The sequence below is a fragment of the Pelobates fuscus genome, chromosome 5 (genome assembly GCF_036172605.1).
Source record: "Pelobates fuscus isolate aPelFus1 chromosome 5, aPelFus1.pri, whole genome shotgun sequence".
In the NCBI taxonomy this organism is placed as follows: domain Eukaryota; kingdom Metazoa; phylum Chordata; class Amphibia; order Anura; family Pelobatidae; genus Pelobates; species Pelobates fuscus.
The window spans coordinates 242485021-242505358 of NC_086321.1; the positions used below are offsets into that span (position 1 = coordinate 242485021).

Consider the following 20338-nt stretch of genomic DNA (forward strand, 5'->3'; position numbering starts at 1 on the left):
CCACTATCCAGGGGCGGTGATCGTTCTAAAAGTCTGCTCCAACGGGAAACGTACTGGATAAAGACGCTCGATACAGTACACCCTAGAGGCCTAAATGAATATATATCCTTCCACTCCTTCTTGGACAATCGCTAAAAACTGGGTCTCTCTCATCTAGTCTTTGATAGTATAAAAATATAATTATACATTAGGTCTTCATTCTCATGCTCTCCTTTATGGCATACATAGGCAGACATTAATTGAATGTCTATATTCATATGATTTATGCTATCTCTGGACATTATTTTCATCTCTGGTTTCGCTGACCCTTTATATATAATTCTTGTACATATGTATATATATTTACCATTGCCTGCATCTATATGTTATTAGGTGTATTTACACATCCGTTCCCCACCTGACCTCCTGGGACCTTCACTCTTTGCACTCTTCCACACTCACCCACCACTTTATCTACACTTCATCATCCTCCACCCATGCTTCCTTTTGGCTTACCCTCTCTCCCCCCACTGTATCCATACACGATTTGGCGTGATTTTTTTGGTAGCGTCATCACCACACATTATTTAGGGTGTTCGTTTCTCACATTTAAGACCGTCCACCTCTGTACACTTTCAGGATCCCACACCCCTCCCCTTTTTCGCTTTTTCTTCTTCATCTCTTCCCTTGGTATACTCACCTATCATATCCACGTCATATTTGGCAACCCACTAGATTCATCACTCGCTCCACATACTTCCTTGCCTCACGTAGCATACACACCACTCACACATTTTTTTACACACTTCACACACCTCTAGGTCCCTCTGAGAATTAAACATCTCTTTACGCATGCGCATGGTGCGGACGTCTCCATGACTACTAGACGCTCCTCCACAATCTTTATTTATGACCCATTGCGCTCGCTAACACATTAGACATCCATCTGGGGTACCTTTCCAGGCTGGTATATAATCCCATATACATTTTTTATTTACTTATAAATTGCTAGATCGTCTTCCTTGCTTTTAAAACATTTCCGTACCTTTTCCTGTTACGCATGCGCACGCAACGGCTGTTGCCATAGATACATGACGCACATTCTCAATCCTTATTGGATACACTCGTTTGACGTCATCACTCCGCGACGCATGCTATGTCAATCACTACACAAGCGTTTACACATGGTGAGGGGGCATTACGATCACACTGGGGTAAGTGATTTCTTGTTAATTACTTTGGTTATATAAAGACACCATTTCAAGTTTGTTGTTATCTTGATAAAGACCTGCGGGTCGAAACGTCGATCTTCTCACACAGATAAAGCTTCTTTTCAAACAAGTCCTTTGGAGTGCTCTGAATCATTGTTCTCTACATACCTACGCTCTGTAGCACCAAGGCATTTTTTTGAGGATAACTATTTAAGGTAGAGTGCCAGACTTCGAATTTGTATATATATATATATATATATTCTGTGTGTGTGTATATATGTATATATATATACACACATATACACATAATATGTGTGTATATAATACGTGTTTGCGTGTCTATGTGTATATATACATACACACACACACACACTTGTTTTTATTTCGTATATATGTATAATATATTATAAAATAATTAAAGCATTTTATAATATATTATACATATATAATGCATATATATGATTACATTATAAGTGTATTTTGCGATATATGTATATATATCTTAAAGTACACTTATAATGCAATCGGATATATTTATAATATATTATAAAATGCTTTAATTCTCATCCATTCTTTTCCACAACTTCCTCCCTTTCTTTCTTCTCTTTTTTTTCTCATTCCTCATTAATTTTATTTCCTATCCTTATCTCCTTTCTGATGGGACAAAATCTCTGACATGTAAAACCAATAAAATGATGTTAATAACATTGATTAGACTTGTGCATGGCGAACATACTTACTTGAGCTGAACCGCTTATTTTTTTCAGACTGCTTGGCTGAATTCCTGGAATGAAAAAAGATTCAGGAAACTGAATCAGATTATTAGTATTATATTTATATAGCGCCAACAAATTCCGTAGCGCTTTACAATGAACCAAAAGGGCACATAAATGGGCAAATCAGTGTACTGCTAAATATATGCATTATGTAAATATTTTGTATACATTTTACTGACAGGCACATTGTCCTGCCATTTGGTTCTAAGCGGTAAAAACATAATCTATATTTACATATAGTATATTTATTAAATATAGAATGTATATATATATATATATATATATTTTTTTTTTTTTTTTCTACTGTCCCTCCGCTGGTCACTTCTCATTTGATCTATGAATAAAATCAACATTAGTGTTTGTTTCCGAACCATCAATCCTGTTTTTTTCCCATCAATCAATCTCTTTTTATAGCACCATGGTTGAAATTTACATTCATTTATTGCACTTTTCATATTTTTCATGCGTTTTTTATCTTAACAAGTCTCAAAATCTAATACTGATCACATTTTTCTCCTGTTGCAATACGTACTATAGGCACTCTTAGATTAAGAGACTGTTCCAAGTTCATTTGCTTGCTCTTGATTTTCAAAAATCTAAAATAAAAAAATGAAAAATAGACAAGCAATAGAACTATTTTTTTTCTTGTGACATAAACCAATCTCAGCAACTACACCGAGCAAACAACATGAAACACTTTGCAATTTAATATAAAAACAGAGCCTTGATGACCCCAGATATTTACTTTGCTTATACAGACCATCAATCTGAAAGAGATTCTTGGCAATATCCTACATAATCAAACCATGTAGTTTATGTATCTGCAGTTGGTGGAATGACCTTCAACTGACCCATAATTTAACCTACCATCTAATCAAGCTGGACAGCACAAAATAGGAAATTACCTTTTTCTACATTGCAGAAATATCTATAAAATAGAAAGCATCATAGAAATAATAAATATAATACAGTGTAGGATCTTACCAACTAAATTTACCTGAGGGACAGAATATTTTTTTCAAATGTGCACACAAATAAATATATTGCAAAATGAAGATTATCTGAAACAATAATGAAATAATAGAGAAATGTATAAAAAAAAAAACAAAAAAAAAAAAACATACCCAGTGTTTAGATGTTAAACCCCTAACATTGTAAACAGTTTTATCCAGTCTGAGAAAAGAACAACTGGAGATATATCATCCAGTGATGGTGCTCACAGTAGATGAACCTTTGTATAACTTGGAGGAGAGAGATTGTTTATTTGGACAAATTGATAGAGTTGCGAATCCTCAGGCTGATGTTTTGTTTTCTTGAGTAAATCTGATTGTATGATTGAGGAAAATCTGGAAATTATGCCATAATTATTTTGGTGACTTAGTCATTGCCAAAGTGGAGGAGAAAGCCATCTGTCAATATTTAGAGTTAAGCTCTCAGGTCAAATCCTAGGAAAAGTCGAAGGAATTTAAACAGATACTAACATGGTTGCCAACATGTAAGGCATCAAAAGATAATACATTGTAGACAGAATAGCTGATAATACTCATATCTATGTATTAAGATATAAATTAACATGGACAACAGAACTTTGCGCTAAACATACGTCTACACATTCATATTATATATGTAAAGCATGCCCAAAAATAAGATTTCACCATTGCTAATTTGCAATAGTATCTTAAATCATGATGATATTAGATTTTGCTTACATACCTGGCTATTTACTAAAATGAGAATTCAAAGATAATTCAAAGTGAATTTCAATTTTTAGGCCAGAGAAGCCAAACTGAAAGCATAACTGACTATTTTCCAGAATGTTACCAGTTTGCCTATTTTTCTCTGAAAGGGTAGCATTTAAATTGAAATGCCTACATGGACAGGCTATAGACACCAAAACCACTAAATTAATCAGTAGTAGTTCTTGTGACTATAGTGTCCCTTTAAAGCTGTATTTGTTCTGGTGAATAGAATCATTCTCTTCAGGCTTTTTGCAGAAAACACTGTTTACATTACAGCCTAGTGATACTTCCATTAGCTCCTCCTCAGATAACTACTATATATGCTTCCTGGGGCAGTGTTGCACACGGTGCAGCACTGTCATTCCGTGTCTCCACCCTCTGCATGGAGACACTGAACTTTCCTCATAGAAATGCATTGATTCTATGGATCTCTATGAGGAGATGCTGATTGGGCAGGGCTGTGTTTGACTTGTGCTGACTCTGCCCCGATCTGTCTCCTTGATAGTCTCAGCCAATCATATGGGAAAGCATTGTAAATGGTTCAGAGAATAACTTCTGATGATGTCAGCCATGCAGATCAGAGGCAGGGCCAGCAGCTACAGACCTTAATACAAGTAAGATTGTACTATTTGTAGGGAGGCAAGAGGGGGCCGGGGGCTAGATGGTGGTTTTAACACTATAGGGTCAGGAATGTTTGTGTTCCTGACCCTATAGTGTTCATTTAAGTTTTAAATTAACTTTAGTAAATAACCCTAACAATGTCAACAATGCAAGCTAAATAAACAATATTTAGCTGGTGGTCCATATACTGCTCAAAAAAATAAAGGGGACACTTAAACAGCACAATGTAACTCCAAGTCAATCACACTTCTGTGAAATCAAACTGTCCACTTAGGAAGCCACACTGAGTGACAATCAATTTCACATGCTATTGTGCAAATGGGATAGACAACAGGTGGAAATTATAGGCAATTAGCAAGACACCCCCAATAAAGTAGTGGTTCTGCAGGTGGTGACCACAGAACTCTTCTCAGTTCCTATGCTTCCTGGTTGATGTTTTGGTCACTTTTGAATGATGGCGGTGCTTTCACTCTAGTGGTGTCAGGATCGGGACAGGGATCCAACACGCAGAGTACAGACAGTAGAAAGGTACGTATACCAGACCTTAGAATGGCCGGACTAACGTACGGAGATATAGAGAATGGTCAAAGACAAGCCGAGGTCGAGGGAACGAGAAGACAGGTAAGCGAGGAACAAGCCGGGTCAAAGGATAATAGAGATAAGCAGAGTAATACAAACAAGCCGGGTCGGAACCAAAAGGAATACTGGAATACAAGAGCGCTGGGTGACTAGACAGGCTAGAACCACGACAGGGCAACGAGCAAATGGAAGAAGCACTGTTAAATACCCTGGCTCAGGAGAGTAGACACGCCTCCGACGAGTCCTGATTAGTCTCCAGACAATTGAGTGACAGGTCGGTCCGGGTTGGCGTCATGACGTCGACTGCTGGGCGTCGTGTTACAAAAGGAAGTGGATCCCTCGCGGCCGGCGTGTAAATGACCGGGAGGACCGCGAGGAACGGATGAAACAGCCCTTCTGGACGGATAAACTTCTAAGTCTCTACCTCTCTCAGAGGTAGAGACCTCGGGTACCCTGACAGTACCCCCCCTCTCAGATACGCCCACCGGGCGGAAGGAACCGGGACGAGATGGGAAGCGGGAGTGAAACGCCCTGCGGAGGCGAGGAGCATGAACATCCTCTTGAGGTACCCAACTCCTCTCCTCAGGACCATATCCTTTCCAGTCGACCAGATATTGTACTCTCCCCCGGGATATTCGAGAATCGATGATAGAGTTGACCTCATACTCCTCCTGACCCTCCACCTGAACAGAGCGAGGAGAGGATACCGTGGAGGAAAATCTGTTGCAGACTAGCGGTTTCAGCAATGAAACATGAAAGGAGTTAGGGATGCGTAAGGCAGATGGGAGAGCTAGACGATACGCAACTGGGTTAATTTTAGTCAGAACCCTGTAAGGTCCAATATAACGAGGAGCGAACTTCATGGAAGGTACTTTTAAACGAATGTTTCTAGTACTTAGCCATACTCTATCGCCTGGAACAAAAACCGGAGCCGACCTTCTACGTTTATCAGCGTGTTTCTTAACCAGCATAGAATTGTGCAAAAGAATTTGTCGAGTCTGATCCCACAACTTCCTCAAATTGGCAACATGAACATCAACCGACGGTACCCCTTGGGAAGGAGAAACCGAGGGAAGAATGGATGGATGAAAGCCATAATTCATGAAGAAGGGGCTTGAATGAGTAGAATCGCAAACGAGATTGTTGTGCGCGAACTCCGCCCAAGGAATCAAACCGACCCAATCGTCCTGGTGTTCGGAAACAAAACAACGCAAATATTGTTCAATCTTTTGGTTGGTGCGTTCAGCAGCTCCGTTAGACTGAGGATGATAGGCGGAAGAGAAATTCAATTTGATACCCAGTTGAGAGCAGAAGGATCTCCAAAAACGAGAAACAAATTGGGAACCTCTGTCAGATACAATCTGGGAGGGTATCCCATGTAAACGAAAAATCTCCCTTGCGAATATCTCTGCCAACTCGGGAGAAGATGGAAGTTTAGGCAGAGGAACGAAGTGAGCCATCTTGGTGAATCTGTCAACCACGGTGAGGATAACAGTCTGTTTTTTAGAAATAGGTAAATCGACAATAAAGTCCATAGCCAAGCAGGACCAGGGCTTTTCTGGAACCTCTAAGGGATGCAGAAATCCACATGGAAGCGTATGAGGTTGCTTGGTCTTAGTACAAACCTCACACGCACCGATGAAATCTTTGATATCCCTACGTAAAGCAGGCCACCAGAAGTCTTTGGAGATCAAAGCGCACGTCTTGCGAATGCCAGGGTGTCCAGCCACCTTGCTGTTGTGGAAACATTGTAACAGTTCCAGTTGAAGAGCAGGAGGAACGAAATGTCGATCCCCGGGAGTCTGTTTAGGAGCTAGATGTTGCAATTTCAAGATCTCGGCAAGTAACGGAGAGTGAATCCTGAGATTCATGTTAGCGATAATATTGCATTTCGGAACTATAGAGGAAAGAACAGGTTCAGATATAGTAGAAGGTTCATATTGGCGAGACAAAGCATCAGCTTTAGAGTTCTTAGAACCAGGTCTATAAGTAAGCACATAATTGAAGTGATTCAGGAATAAGGACCAACGAGCTTGTCTGGCGGACAGTCGCTTGGCCTCCCCAATATAGGACAAGTTCTTGTGATCCGTTAAAATGGTAACAGGATGTAAGGTCCCGTTCAATAAATGTCTCCACTCCTTTAAAGCCATAATGACCGCTAATAATTCCCTATCACCGATGTCATACCTGCTCTCAGGGCCAGACAGTTTCTTGGAAAAAAAAACACAAGGGTGTAGTGGTTTGTCCACACCCAACCTTTGTGACAGAACAGCACCTACGCCTGTCTCAGAGGCATCGACCTCGAGTAGGAACGGCAGAGTCGTATCAGGGTGGACTAAAATTGGAGCAGAGGCAAAAAGTTCCTTGAGAGTCTTGAAAGCAACGAGAGCTTCAGTAGACCAAGTCTTAGTGTCAGCCCCCTGTCTGGTCATATTGGTAATAGGCGCAATAATAGAAGAGTATCCCTTAACCCCTTAAGGACACATGACGTGTGTGACACGTCATGATTCCTTTTTATTCCAGAAGTTTGGTCCTTAAGGGGTTAATGAAGCGCCTATAATAATTGGAGAAACCAATAAACCTCTGAATAGCCTTGAGTCCCTTAGGCAATGGCCAATCTAAAATAGACTGGAGTTTGTCGGGATCCATCTTAAAGCCTTCCCCAGAAATCACGTAACCAAGAAAGTCTATCTGAGACTGGTCAAAACTACATTTCTCCAATTTGCAGTAAAACCCATGTTGAAGAAGTTTGTGTAATACCTTTCTGACTTGTCTGTGGTGAGTCTCAATCTCTCTAGAGTGTATGAGTATGTCGTCCAGGTACACAATAACACAATCATGTTGAAATTCCCTGAGAACTTCATTAATCAAATCCTGAAATACTGCCGGTGCGTTACAAAGACCAAAAGGCATGACCGTGTATTCATAATGCCTATAACGGGTATTGAACGCTGTCATCCACTCGTGTCCTTGCTGGATTCTCACCAAGTTATATGCCCCTCTGAGATCCAACTTGGTGAAAATTTTAGAGCCCTTTAGGCGATCAAACAGCTCGGTAATCAAGGGGATCGGATAGGCATTTCTGATGGTTATTTTATTCAAACCTCGGTAATCAATGCAAGGTCTTAGGGAACCATCCTTCTTTTTAACAAAAAAAAACCCAGCCCCGGCAGGAGAAGAAGATCTCCTAATGAATCCTTTGTCTAGATTCTCCCGAATATACTCCTCTAGAACAGAATTCTCTTTGGTGGATAGAGGGTATACATTACCCCTCGGAGGCATGGTACCAGGTAGCAGATTAATTTTACAGTCAAAAGTCCTGTGTGGGGGTAGAGTATCAGCATTCCTTTTGTCGAATACTGCTTTTAAATCCAGATACAGAGGCGGTATCTGTAAATCTGTAGACTGGGTAGAACTACCTGGTGTGTTAATTACCCCCAATGGAGAAACCCTCCGTAAACACTTCTCCTGGCAGCCCTGGCCCCATGAGAGTATCTCCCCTAACTCCCAATCAATAATAGGGTTATGTCTCTTTAGCCATGGGTAACCCAGGACTATGGGAACAGAAGGGGACGAAATAAGCATAAGCGATAAGTTTTCCTCGTGTAAGATACCAACAGTTAAGTTAACGGGTATGGTTTCACGGGAGATAACAGGCTCAAGTAAAGGTCTACCATCTATGGCCTCAACGGCCAAGGGTGTATCCCTTAACTGGGATGGGATAGTGTGTTTAGTAGCAAAGGCCTGGTCGATAAAATTCTCGGCAGCTCCGGAATCTATCAAAGCCATGGTTTTTAGTACTCCCTTCTCCCAAGTTAAAGAAACTGGTAGCAGAAGCCTGTGATCTTTATAGTTATGAGTAGAGGACAAAATAGAAACACCCAAGGCCTGTCCTCTAGAGAAACTTAGGTGCGGGCGTTTCCCGAGCGATTAGGACAATTCAGACGTAAGTGACCTCTGACTCCACAATACATACACAATCCCTCCCTTCTCCTATACTGTCTCTCCTCTTCAGAGAGGCGAGTATTGCCTATCTGCATAGGTTCAGGAAACAGTGAGGTAGTGGAATCAGGACTTTGAAATGCGGGAGCTATTTTAAAGGAAGGTCTAAAGTTCCTCTCTCGAGTGTTCTGTCTCTCTCTTAAACGCTCATCAATACGAGATATGAACGAAATTAAATCCTCCAAATTTTCAGGAAGCTCTCTAGTAGCAACCTCGTCAAGGATTACATCTGATAGCCCGTTCAAAAATACATCTATATAAGCCTGATCATTCCACTTAACCTCTGCCGCCAAAGACCTGAACTCTAGTGCATAATCCACAAGTGTTCGGTTCTCCTGTCTCAGGCGCAAAAGTAATCTAGCTGCATTGACCTTTCTACCAGGGGGGTCAAAAGTTCTTCTAAAGGCAGCTACAAAGGCATTATAATTATATACTAACGGGTTATCATTCTCCCATAATGGGTTGGCCCATCTCAGAGCTCTCTCAATGAGTAAGGTGATAATAAATCCAACCTTCGCCCTATCTGTAGGGTAGGAGCGAGGTTGTAATTCAAAGTGGATACTGATCTGGTTTAAAAAACCACGACACTTCTCAGGTGAACCACCATAACGTACTGGTGGGGTAATACTGGAAGAGGCACCTACAGTGGCTACCTCTAGGTCTGAACTCACAGGAGAAATAGAAGTAGTACGCGTCTCCTCTGGTGGGTTATTAGCACGGGATAATAACGCCTGTAGTGCTAGGGCCATCTGATCCATTCTGTGTTCCATGGCCTCAAACCTAGGATCGGAAGGACCAAGCTGACTGTTTGTACTTGCAGGATCCATTGGCCCTGTCGTAATGTCAGGATCGGGACAGGGATCCAACACGCAGAGTACAGACAGTAGAAAGGTACGTATACCGGACCTTAGAATGGCCGGACTAACGTACGGAGATATAGAGAATGGTCAAAGACAAGCCGAGGTCGAGGGAACGAGAAGACAGGTAAGCGAGGAACAAGCCGGGTCAAAGGGTAATAGAGATAAGCAGAGTAATACAAACAAGCCGGGTCGGAACCAAAAGGAATACTGGAATACAAGAGCGCTGGGTGACTAGACAGGCTAGAACCACGACAGGGCAATGAGCAAATGGAAGAAGCACTGTTAAATACCCTGGCTCAGGAGAGTAGACACGCCTCCGACGAGTCCTGATTAGTCTCCAGACAATTGAGTGACAGGTCGGTCCGGGTTGGCGTCATGACGTCGACTGCTGGGCGTCGTGTTACAAAAGGAAGTGGATCCCTCGCGGCCGGCGTGTAAATGACCGGGAGGACCGCGAGGAACGGATGAAACAGCCCTTCTGGACGGATAAACTTCTAAGTCTCTTCCTCTCTCAGAGGTAGAGACCTCAGGTACCCTGACAAGTGGTAGCATGAGACGGAGTCTACAACCCACACAAGTGGATCAGGTAGTGCAGCTTATCCAGGATGGCACATCAATGTGAGCTGTGGCAAGAAGGTTTGCTCTGTCTGTCAGCGTAGTGTCCAGAGCATGGAGGCGCTACCAGGAGACAGGCCAGTGCATCAGGAGACGTGGAAGAGGCCATAGGAGGGCACGAACCCAGCAGCAGGACTGCTAACTTTGCCTTTGTGCAAGGAGGAACAGGAGGAGCACTGCCAGAGCCTTGCAAAATGACCTCCAGCAGGCCACAAATGTGCATGTTGCTGCTCAAACGGTCAGAAACAGACTCCATGAGGGTGGTATGAGGGCCCGACATCCACAGGTGGGGGTTGTGCTTACAGCCCAACACCGTGCAGGACGTTTGGCATTTTCCAGAGAACACCAAGACTGGCAAATTCGCCACTGTTGCCCTGTGCTCTTCACAGATAAAAGCAGGTTCACACTGAGCATGACAGAGTCTGGAGACGCCGTGGAGAACATTCTGCTGACAGCATGACCGGTTTTGCAGTGGGTCAGTAATGGTGCGGGTGGCATTTCTTTGGGGGGCTACACAGCCCTCAATGTGCTTGCCAGAGGTAGCCTGACTGCCATTAGGTACCGAGATGAGATCCTCAGACCCCTTGTGAGACCATATGCCGGTGCGGTTGGTCCTGGGTTCCTCCTAATGCAAGACAATGCTAGACCTTATGTGGCTGGAGCGTGTCAGCAGTTCCTGCAAGACGAAGGCATTGATGCTATGGACTGGCCCGCCTGTTCCCCAGACCTGAATCCAATTGAACACATCTGGGACATCATATCTCGCTCCATCCACCAATGTCACATAGCACCACAGACTGTCCAGGAGTTGGCAGATGCTTTAGTCCAGGTCTGGGAGGAGATCCCTCAGGAGACCATCCGCCACCTCATCAGGAGCATGCACAGGCATTGAAGGGAGGTCATACAGGCACGTGGAGGCCACACACACTACTGAGCCTCATTTTGACTTGTTTTAACCCCTTAAGGACCACACTTCTGGAATAAAAGGGAATCATGACATGTCACACATGTAATGTGTCCTTAAGGGGTTAAGGACATTACATCAAAGTTGAATCAGCCTGTAGTGTGTTTTTCCACTTTAATTTTGAGTGTGACTCTAAATCCAGTGACTCCAATCCAATTTTTGTGTGATTTTGTTGTCAGCACATTCAACTATGTAAAGAGCAAAGTATTTTAGAAGAATAATTAATTCATTCAGATCTAGGATATGTTATTTTTGTGTTCCCTTTATTTTTTTGAGCAGTGTATATATTTACACATAAGTTAGACATTTATGATCAAGAAATGCTAAAATACTGTAACAGAACAGTGCATGTAAAAGAAACAGTGCCAAAAAAGTGTGCCAATCTTATAAATCATTTTCATACTATAGCAATAAAACTGCAGAAAATCTACTTCCTTATAGCACTGTGAATTAAAGTTGAAACACAGTTGCACATCTGTTCATTTTCCATCCTTCTTAAACAGCAGGATGCCTATTTAATGTAATTGTTTCTTTTGAAAGCTTTATTCAGAAGGTATGCCACATTGGCCAATGTGTCAAAAGAAAATGAATCTCAAAGATAGTTTAATTTCCTTCAAGCAGTTGATTTTCTTTGTCAAATGCACCCACTAAATTACATAATTTGTCACTCCATAAAATTCAAATCAATTCTCAATATATTCAATCATAAGTAACATTTTATCATTTTATTACACCACTAAGTAGATATCCAGCATACACACATACAGAGATGGAATGAGAAAGATAGATAGATAGATAGATAGATAGATAGATAGATAGATAGATAGATAGATAGATAGACAGACAGACAGACAGACAGACAGACAGACAGACAGACAGACAGACAGATAGATAGATAGATAGATAGATAGATAGATAGATAGATAGATAGATAGATTTAAAGAAGCTAATAATACTAAATAATACTATTCCCTTCCAGTATAAAGGGAATACACTTCTAGTATGTTGCTTTATTTTATTAGATAGCATATTGATTTGTTCATTAATAGAACATTTTTTCTTCTGGTTTTCGGATTATCTCTAATATTTTTTTTTTTTAGGACAACTCTTACATCACTGTATTATAATTTCCTCCTCTGGCAAGCAACAACTATATTTTTTAGTATGTATCAGGTTTGTTTTCTGCAGAGTGGAATCCTACAAAGAAATCTGATTATATTTGCAATATGACAATCCAACTGTAAGTCGTAAGCATTTTAATGGAGTTGTCATAATCTGTTATAGTGGTGGCCACATGATGTAATGTATGGTTGATTTAAAAAAAAAAAAACCTTTTCACACCCCTTTATTAACATTTGCACCCCCACCTGAGGCCAACAAGATTGGGAATGAGGGGAGCTGTGCCAGGATCCCCAGTGTTTTACAGGCTCTACACTCATTGGATAGGGCATTTCTTAGCAACTGTCACTAGTTTACAGTTACAGTGATAAGCCTCTGGTAGCTCACCTTTTAGTATATATGCTGCCACTTGCGACATGGCAGGTGGGGCATAAGGGAGGTATTACATCTTCTTTAGAGGTGAGGGATGGCTAGCAAACACTAGCCAGATGCCACAGAACTTAATGCTCAGAATTCTTTGACAATTTCCCTGCTGAATGCTGGCATTGCAAGTTGGCAAATAGTTTGATTTTAAGCATCAGGTTCCTGATTTTAACAATTCAGGTTTAGATTTCAGCAGGACCAAATTCTGCTTTTTCAGAGTCTCCTATGCACAATCTGGGCATTGTTACATACTGAGAACAATGTCCATATTGTGCAGTCCGAATAACCCTAATCTGCTGTGAATGGCTTTACCCCATTCTGTATGGGACCATTTGAACTTTAGAGTTTGTTTTCTTTGTGTTTTGCTACTGTCTAAAATTTCCTGGGTCACTTACAGACCCTTCATGTTGGTTACTGTTCCCTATTTAACACTGACCATGGTTTATGTCCATTGATCATTCTGGATCTAGCTTTGGTGATGAAAGATGGGGCATGGTTAATTTGATTCAGGCCAGTAATGTAAACTGAAACAATAGTGCCACTACCCCAAATAAACAAGCAAGTTAAATAGAAAAAAAAAGTCCATTCACCATAATGTGGTTTGTACACTTTAGTCGTGTTCATGTTTTTGTAATAAACCAGTAAGGAATTGTTTCCGGATTTGATTGTGTGGTTTCCTATCATTTATTTACAGTAATGTACATTGTTCCACTGACACAAACCCTCGCTGGGTGTTACCCTGATCTCCTGTTCCAGGTTAATACTTGCCATTGTTAGCATTTATGTTCTCCATGCTCAGTTGCATCGCAATAGATTATAGCAGAGATTTTATCTAATCAAATGCTTTACAATCTTACCTGAAAGGAGTACCTTCCTTCTTATAGACATTAATTTGAACACCTGAGCCTTTACTAAACAGCTGTAGCTCCTCTACAAGGTAGGTGGAGGAGTTTAGAGTCACTTGAATGCTGAGATTACACAGTTACACTGGATAGCTTATTTGGAGTCAAGAACAACATGTAATAATACCAAGCTAATAAAGGCCAATAAATACATGCAAATTAAAGGACAAACCAATGCTCTCTCACAACATACTTAAGGTCAATGCTTTTCCAGCTAGCCTATATACCGTAGAGCTGCATTACATTACATTTAACCTAGTACAAATTAAAGGAACACTGTAAGGTTAGGAACACAAACATGTATTCCTGACCCTATAGTGTTAAAAAAAAATCTATCCCCCCTGGCCACTCCTTGCCTCCCTAAATATAGTAAAATCTTACTTACATTCAAGTCTGCAGCTGCTGGCTCTGCCCCTGATCTTCATGATGTCTGCTGACAATCATAATGCTTTCCACAGGATTGGCTGAGACTGTCAAGGAGGAAGATAATGGGCAGAGCTAGCACAAGTCAAACACTGACCTGGCCAATCAGCATCTCCTCATAGAGATCCATTGAATCAATGCATCTCTATGAGGAAAGTTCAGTGTCTGCATGCAGAGGGTGGAGCACTGCCCCAGGAAGCACCTCTAGCAGCCATCTGAGAAGTAGCCAGTGTAGTTATCACTAGGCTGTAATGTAAACACTGCATTTTCTCTGAAAAAAACAGTGATTACTGCAAATAAACTGATTCTACTCACCAGAACAAATGCAATAAAGGCTCAGAAACCCTTTGCAGGTGTTATGGCTTACTTAGCTGATTAGAGTGGGACACTGTGAGCTTAGAATATTGCACCTTTTCACAATATTCTAATTTACTGAGATTGTGGATTTGGGTTTTCATGAGCTGTAAGCCATAATCATCGTACTTATGACAAATCACGGCTTGAACTATCTTGCTTTGCATGTAATGCGTCTATCTTATATAGTAGTTTCCCCTTTTACGTTGCATTACTGAAATTAATTAACTTTTTCATGATATTCAAATTTTTTGAGTATCACCTGTAGTTGTTCTGGTGACTATAGTGTCCCTTTAACTATTAATGAATTATAAAATGCATGGATTTTCTATAATTAAAACATAATTGTGAGTAAAACTATGCAGCTATAGAAAGCAAAATAGAAATAATGTGTAAGTAGGACTAGTGGGACGTTTGAATACAGTTTTATTATTCAGCACGCACCTGCAGTACCAACTGCTGATGTTCTGTTCTTCATTCAAAGAGAGTCCTGTCATTTTTATTCACACAGTTTTACTGATTTTATGTTTTGTATTTAGCTCATGGCTACACTTTTTAACTATAATATCTAATATGTTCCTTTCGTATACGCCCTTAAATATAAATCAATCAATATCCCATATATACCTATAGTCAGCTGACAAGACTCAACAAGGTTGCTGAAAGATGCTTTATGGGTAATGAGACATGATGAGTTTGCAGATGAGGCTGGAAGACAAAAGTGTGGCTAAGAAGCATTTTGGGAATAACAGTAGAAAACCGGATATGGGAGAGATTCAAAATCATACTGGAACTTTGAATGACTTAATGATCTGAGAAACGTTAGTGTTATCAAAGAGAAAAGAGCAGTGGTGATTGTGAACATTTACCAAGGGATAATGTACTGATATACAGATGCATGGTTGGTTTGGTAAACCTAGTACTAATCTAAGGAACATTTGACAAGGGCATTATTTATTTATTGAAATTAGGGTATATAGGCACTCAATTAGTGTTGTAAATGATATGCATTCATCATAAACCAACAAAGGTCCCATGCTCTATATTAAAAATGTGTTCTACCTTCAAATATCTTCTTCCATAAATCAACGATGGTTATTGCTTATAATGCCAGTCATATCTTAAGTAATATCTTATTTCTGCTATTATTCTTCATTTGTCATTGACAGACAAGGAAATTTTTATCAAGTCCTCATCTAAGGAAATTTCCCTGGGGTCCCCATACATACAGAACTTTTAAATTTAAAGTATATAAATAAATTAAATGTCATTCAATGAGATCAGGAGAGAGATAGTTTCAGATTCATGAAACAAAATGATTCTCAAGTAAGGGCAGTAAAGATATGAAGTTAACTGCCAAGGGTATAAAAACATATACACAATGAAGGTTATGGTGACTGATTTAAACACTTTTACATTGTTTCTGAGGGTAAAATTATTGCATTTTTGTGTCAGGAAATATTTTGTTGTCTCTCTAGAGGCTTAATTAGAAATCTGAGTTTCCTTTTCTGTTTCTCTTCTAGATAAACAGAATTGTATCTAGAACAGACTGAACTTAATAAGCTTCTCCAATTCTTGCTAACTACATAACCAAAGAGCTGAACTACACATGCACATTAGGTAACTAAATTAATAAAAACCTTCTGAATTGTTGGTCAGCTTTTTTCTTGCATTTTTGTAAGGTTTACGTAAGGTAAAGAATTTTAGGAATAAGTAAACATAACTTTTCCTCCAGCAACAAATACATTATTTGCAAAGGTGCTGCATAAAATGTTCTGCCATACAAAGGATGCTAGGAAAAAGCTGTCTGGACTACAGCCAATCACTGATATAACCATTTCTTCCAATGCACAATACTATTATTAATATAAGATAATTGTGATGCACGAATCTATTGTATTTAATAGCTGAACACAGTAATAGGATTTGTATGTTTTTCGCATGAAACATATTTAAAATTCAACTGGCATTTCAAGTTTGTAGTAGAACACTGTTTTTTGTTTTTGTATTAATATCTATATTTTTTTTAAATTTCCCCAATGGGATAACTTATAAAATAGCACCCTTGCATAAATCCATCCTAGTTGCTGAGCTTTCAGATTAAGAGTTGAAATCCATTACCCTTTTTCAATGTCATGTCTGGAGACTTTATTGAAAGCATTTCATGCGGCATTAGCAGTTTTATGGGCAATGTGGAAATCAAAGTGTCAGAGCTACATAAGGACTTGTCATACAAGGGATGAGAGAAACCGCTTTTAGAACCACTTTGTTAAATCAATTGAAGATCTCCTATGGCATTTACTGCAATATCTTATTATGCAAAAGTGCTTTAATTTAGTTGTTTCACAAGGCAAATGTGGTTGGCTTTTTTTTTTTTTTTTATATTGTCCATTAATTTGGAAATCATTTCAAGTCAAAAGCCCGCATTTGCTGTTGCAAAAATAAATGCAAATCTTTTAGTTCAGACTGTTGTGTAGTTTAATAGTATTATTGTGCAAATTGTTAATATGTGTTTTTTGTGCTGACAGTACCTTAAAGTTGACAAATTGACAAGTAAAATCAGGAACATCAGGAACATTGTTTCTGCTTCTCCTTTTCACTGTAATATGTAAATTGACAAAAAAGGACAACATTTATAGTGATAAGTTGATAAGTGACTGGAGACCAAGTTCAGGTACTCAGTTCCATGATTGCAGTAATGTGAATTTTTACATCACTTTTTTTTCCAGTTCTCACAAACTCATATTTGCTAAGCATAGGAGGCAAGTAAACAAAATATTAAAAATATACTGTAAAGAGTTTTATGCAATATCACAACCAAAAGGAGAATCAGGAAAATAGTTTTTGCCTATAGCTGAAACAAAGTAAAACAAACTTTTTTCTTAAAACAAACACACAAGCACACAGGCACACAGGCACACAGGCAAACACACACACACACACACATGTTATTTATTATTATTATTTTATTTTTTTTTTTTAAATAATTCATTTTAGCATATTGATAAAAATCATGCAAAGTGGTAATGCATGTTCTCTATCAAAATCTCTGCAATGAAAACAGTCAGTAGTAAGTTCACTTGCAAAAAACGTTTGGTAGAATTTTTGTCATAACTTTGCCAACTTTTTTAGAAAAGATGCAAAATAGAACTACAAGTCTGGGAAGAGGTTTTTTTTCTATCTTTATTTAATATGTGATTGAAGAAAGAGAAAATAATAGTAACAATAGTTAACTAAAAACACCACATTTTAAACACACTACTATAAATGCCAGTATAAAGATCAGTGGTTGATGGCACGTCTTTAACCGTCAACCACTTATCTTCTAATTAACTATGTAACTATACATACATAACATGTGCAAACCAATACATAAAAACAATATATTGGTGTTGGGCAAAAAACATACTTTATGTTATTGTGCAATATCATTACACAAAGATACCTACTTCCCACAACCTTTAACTGCTTTCATGTACCCACATGAAATATATACTTGCTATATAATTACTCTTGTCCATACCTTACAAATGTATATCTTCTATACAGCTATGTGCTTACCCATATCTCTACAAGTCAACCATCAAAGCTCCATGTTTAACCCCACATTTATAATATAGAATAAAGAAGTTTAGGTCACTAAGATGTCAGCTGTCATCTGTGTGAAACAGCTTTAGTGTTGCGTTAGGAATATTAAGAAATGAAGAAAGAAGTGTGACATCTCCTTGTTAAATGCTTGCCTCCAGAGACATATACTGACTCTTACCAAGCCCCTCTCAATATCTGGGAGACAAGTGTACATCAAATTTAAAGTTGTGTATTACTTTGTACACTCATTCATGTAATTTAAAGATAAACATGTTTATAACAAATCTGATGTGGTATTTTGCCTTCAAAATACATGTTATTGTTCTCTAAAACTGAACAAAATGTAAAGTTGAATATTTTATATATTCTGACAATTAGAGAAATAAAGGTCATGAACATGAATGCCAAAGCAGTTAATGGAGACAAGGAAAAATAGATTTACCACAACAAAGAGGCTAATATTCCGTTAGAGTGCACATGAAAATAAATTAATAAAAAAAGACATCCCAGTGGTGTGTTAATAAAAGGACGATGACTGCTTTCAATTGTGTCACTTAAAAAGAACTCAGTCTCAATTCTCCTAACAGTGTTAGTAGGTCCTCTCTGAAATTGATCCATTTGTCTCTTGAGGGAAGATGTCCTTGTTGCCTTAGTGAGGATGGTTCTGCAGCTTATGTGAAACAGACCATGTATTCTTTTTGCAGAAGCTAAAAACAAAGTATTTAACCTAGCACAACACAAAAAGAAATATAATGCTAAGAGATAAAAAAAGATGCTAGACGGCTAAACATTAACATGCCTGGATCAAGAGATTTTATTTCAAATTCCTACAACACATCTTAAAGTCACAAAAGTGAAATTCACAAAAATATTTTATATCAATTAATTTAGGGTAAAATAAAATGCTAAGCTATATACCTGTCTATGGGCTTTCCTAAAATTTGCAGTAACATAGTTACTTGAAGTTGTCACTGTGCAAGTCACCACTTCTGTCCTGTACAAACTATTACTGCTAGTCTATAGATTACACTTGAGTATTACTCAAAATATTGGTTCGGCCATATTAATTTGTCTAACTTTTTTTTTTGTTTGGGTGGACCAAAATTAGTCCATTTGGAATTTTGGTTTGGCCAAATTTTGTCGATGTAATCGACTTAGGAGAAACGATTCAAGGAAATAATTCCAGCCATTTGGTTCACAGGTCAAGCGAGAAGAAGTGACTAATACATAAGATTCATAATCAGAGATACATAATTCGGACAACTCACAATCTCCCGAAGTTCGGATGAATGGCTATTTGTTTGAAATTGAATGCAGAATTCTACTCTAAATTATAGGTTTAATAGGATAGTTTAAGTGAAACAAAATAATGGAACATGTTAATGGTGAACTAGTTCATAGCTTATTATATTTAAACTAACCAACCCATATAGGCTGTCATCTTTAAATATAACATATTTTATTACTGCAATGTCCCTATTTTTAGGTATACAGTGTTTGATACTTTTATAGGAAATACTTTTGGAGGATGTTTTGTATAATTGATTTTCAAAACTTGTTGCTATAATAACTTTTTCTTTCTTGATTTTAGATCCTGATTGATGACTTGGACCATGGCCTTACTATCTTCAGGCAAGTGAATTTGACATTATTATTTATGAGTGTTAGAATTTTGCGAGTCATACATTTTATCGAATATGTGTGTCTGTTTTCTTTTTGAGAAATGAGGAACTGAGTTATTTGTCTAGACATAGAAGATTATACTTAGTTCCAAATATACTTCTGCAAAGATTTTCTTTAGTTTTGTAACACATTTATAATGACTTCATTTTCTTTTAAACTTCACATAATAAAAAAATGAAATGTATAACTATATTTAATTATCATATATTAGTATTATTCATATTAGTTACATATTACATATATTTTGTCTGATTTTAGACAAGGAAGGAATCATTCATGTATTCAACTGAAAGCTTTCAAGGTTATCACTCAATTATGTTTTGTAGGGAAGTGACCAGGAAACTGAAAGTTGAAAGTTCAAAGGTAAATTTGTCATGCAGCAAAATGGCTTAATGGAAAATGTTTCCATTTTAGCTATATTGACCTAAAATTTTACATTTTCTTGCTAATTCTTGACAATATCCTGTTCAGTAATGAACTATGAGTATACTGCATTACAA

General features: G+C 38.5%; 1 long non-coding RNA gene across 1 annotated transcript in view; it reads left to right on the plus strand.

The window, feature by feature from the left end:
• The window catches only part of LOC134612784 (uncharacterized), a 915097-nt gene extending 895316 nt beyond the window's left edge, over window positions 1–19781 (plus strand). Inside the window, exon 6 of the long non-coding RNA XR_010090954.1 lies at window positions 19747–19781. This is a non-coding gene — a long non-coding RNA (uncharacterized LOC134612784). The remainder of the gene's footprint in view (window positions 1–19746) is intronic.
• Window positions 19782–20338: the final 557 nt, after the last annotated feature.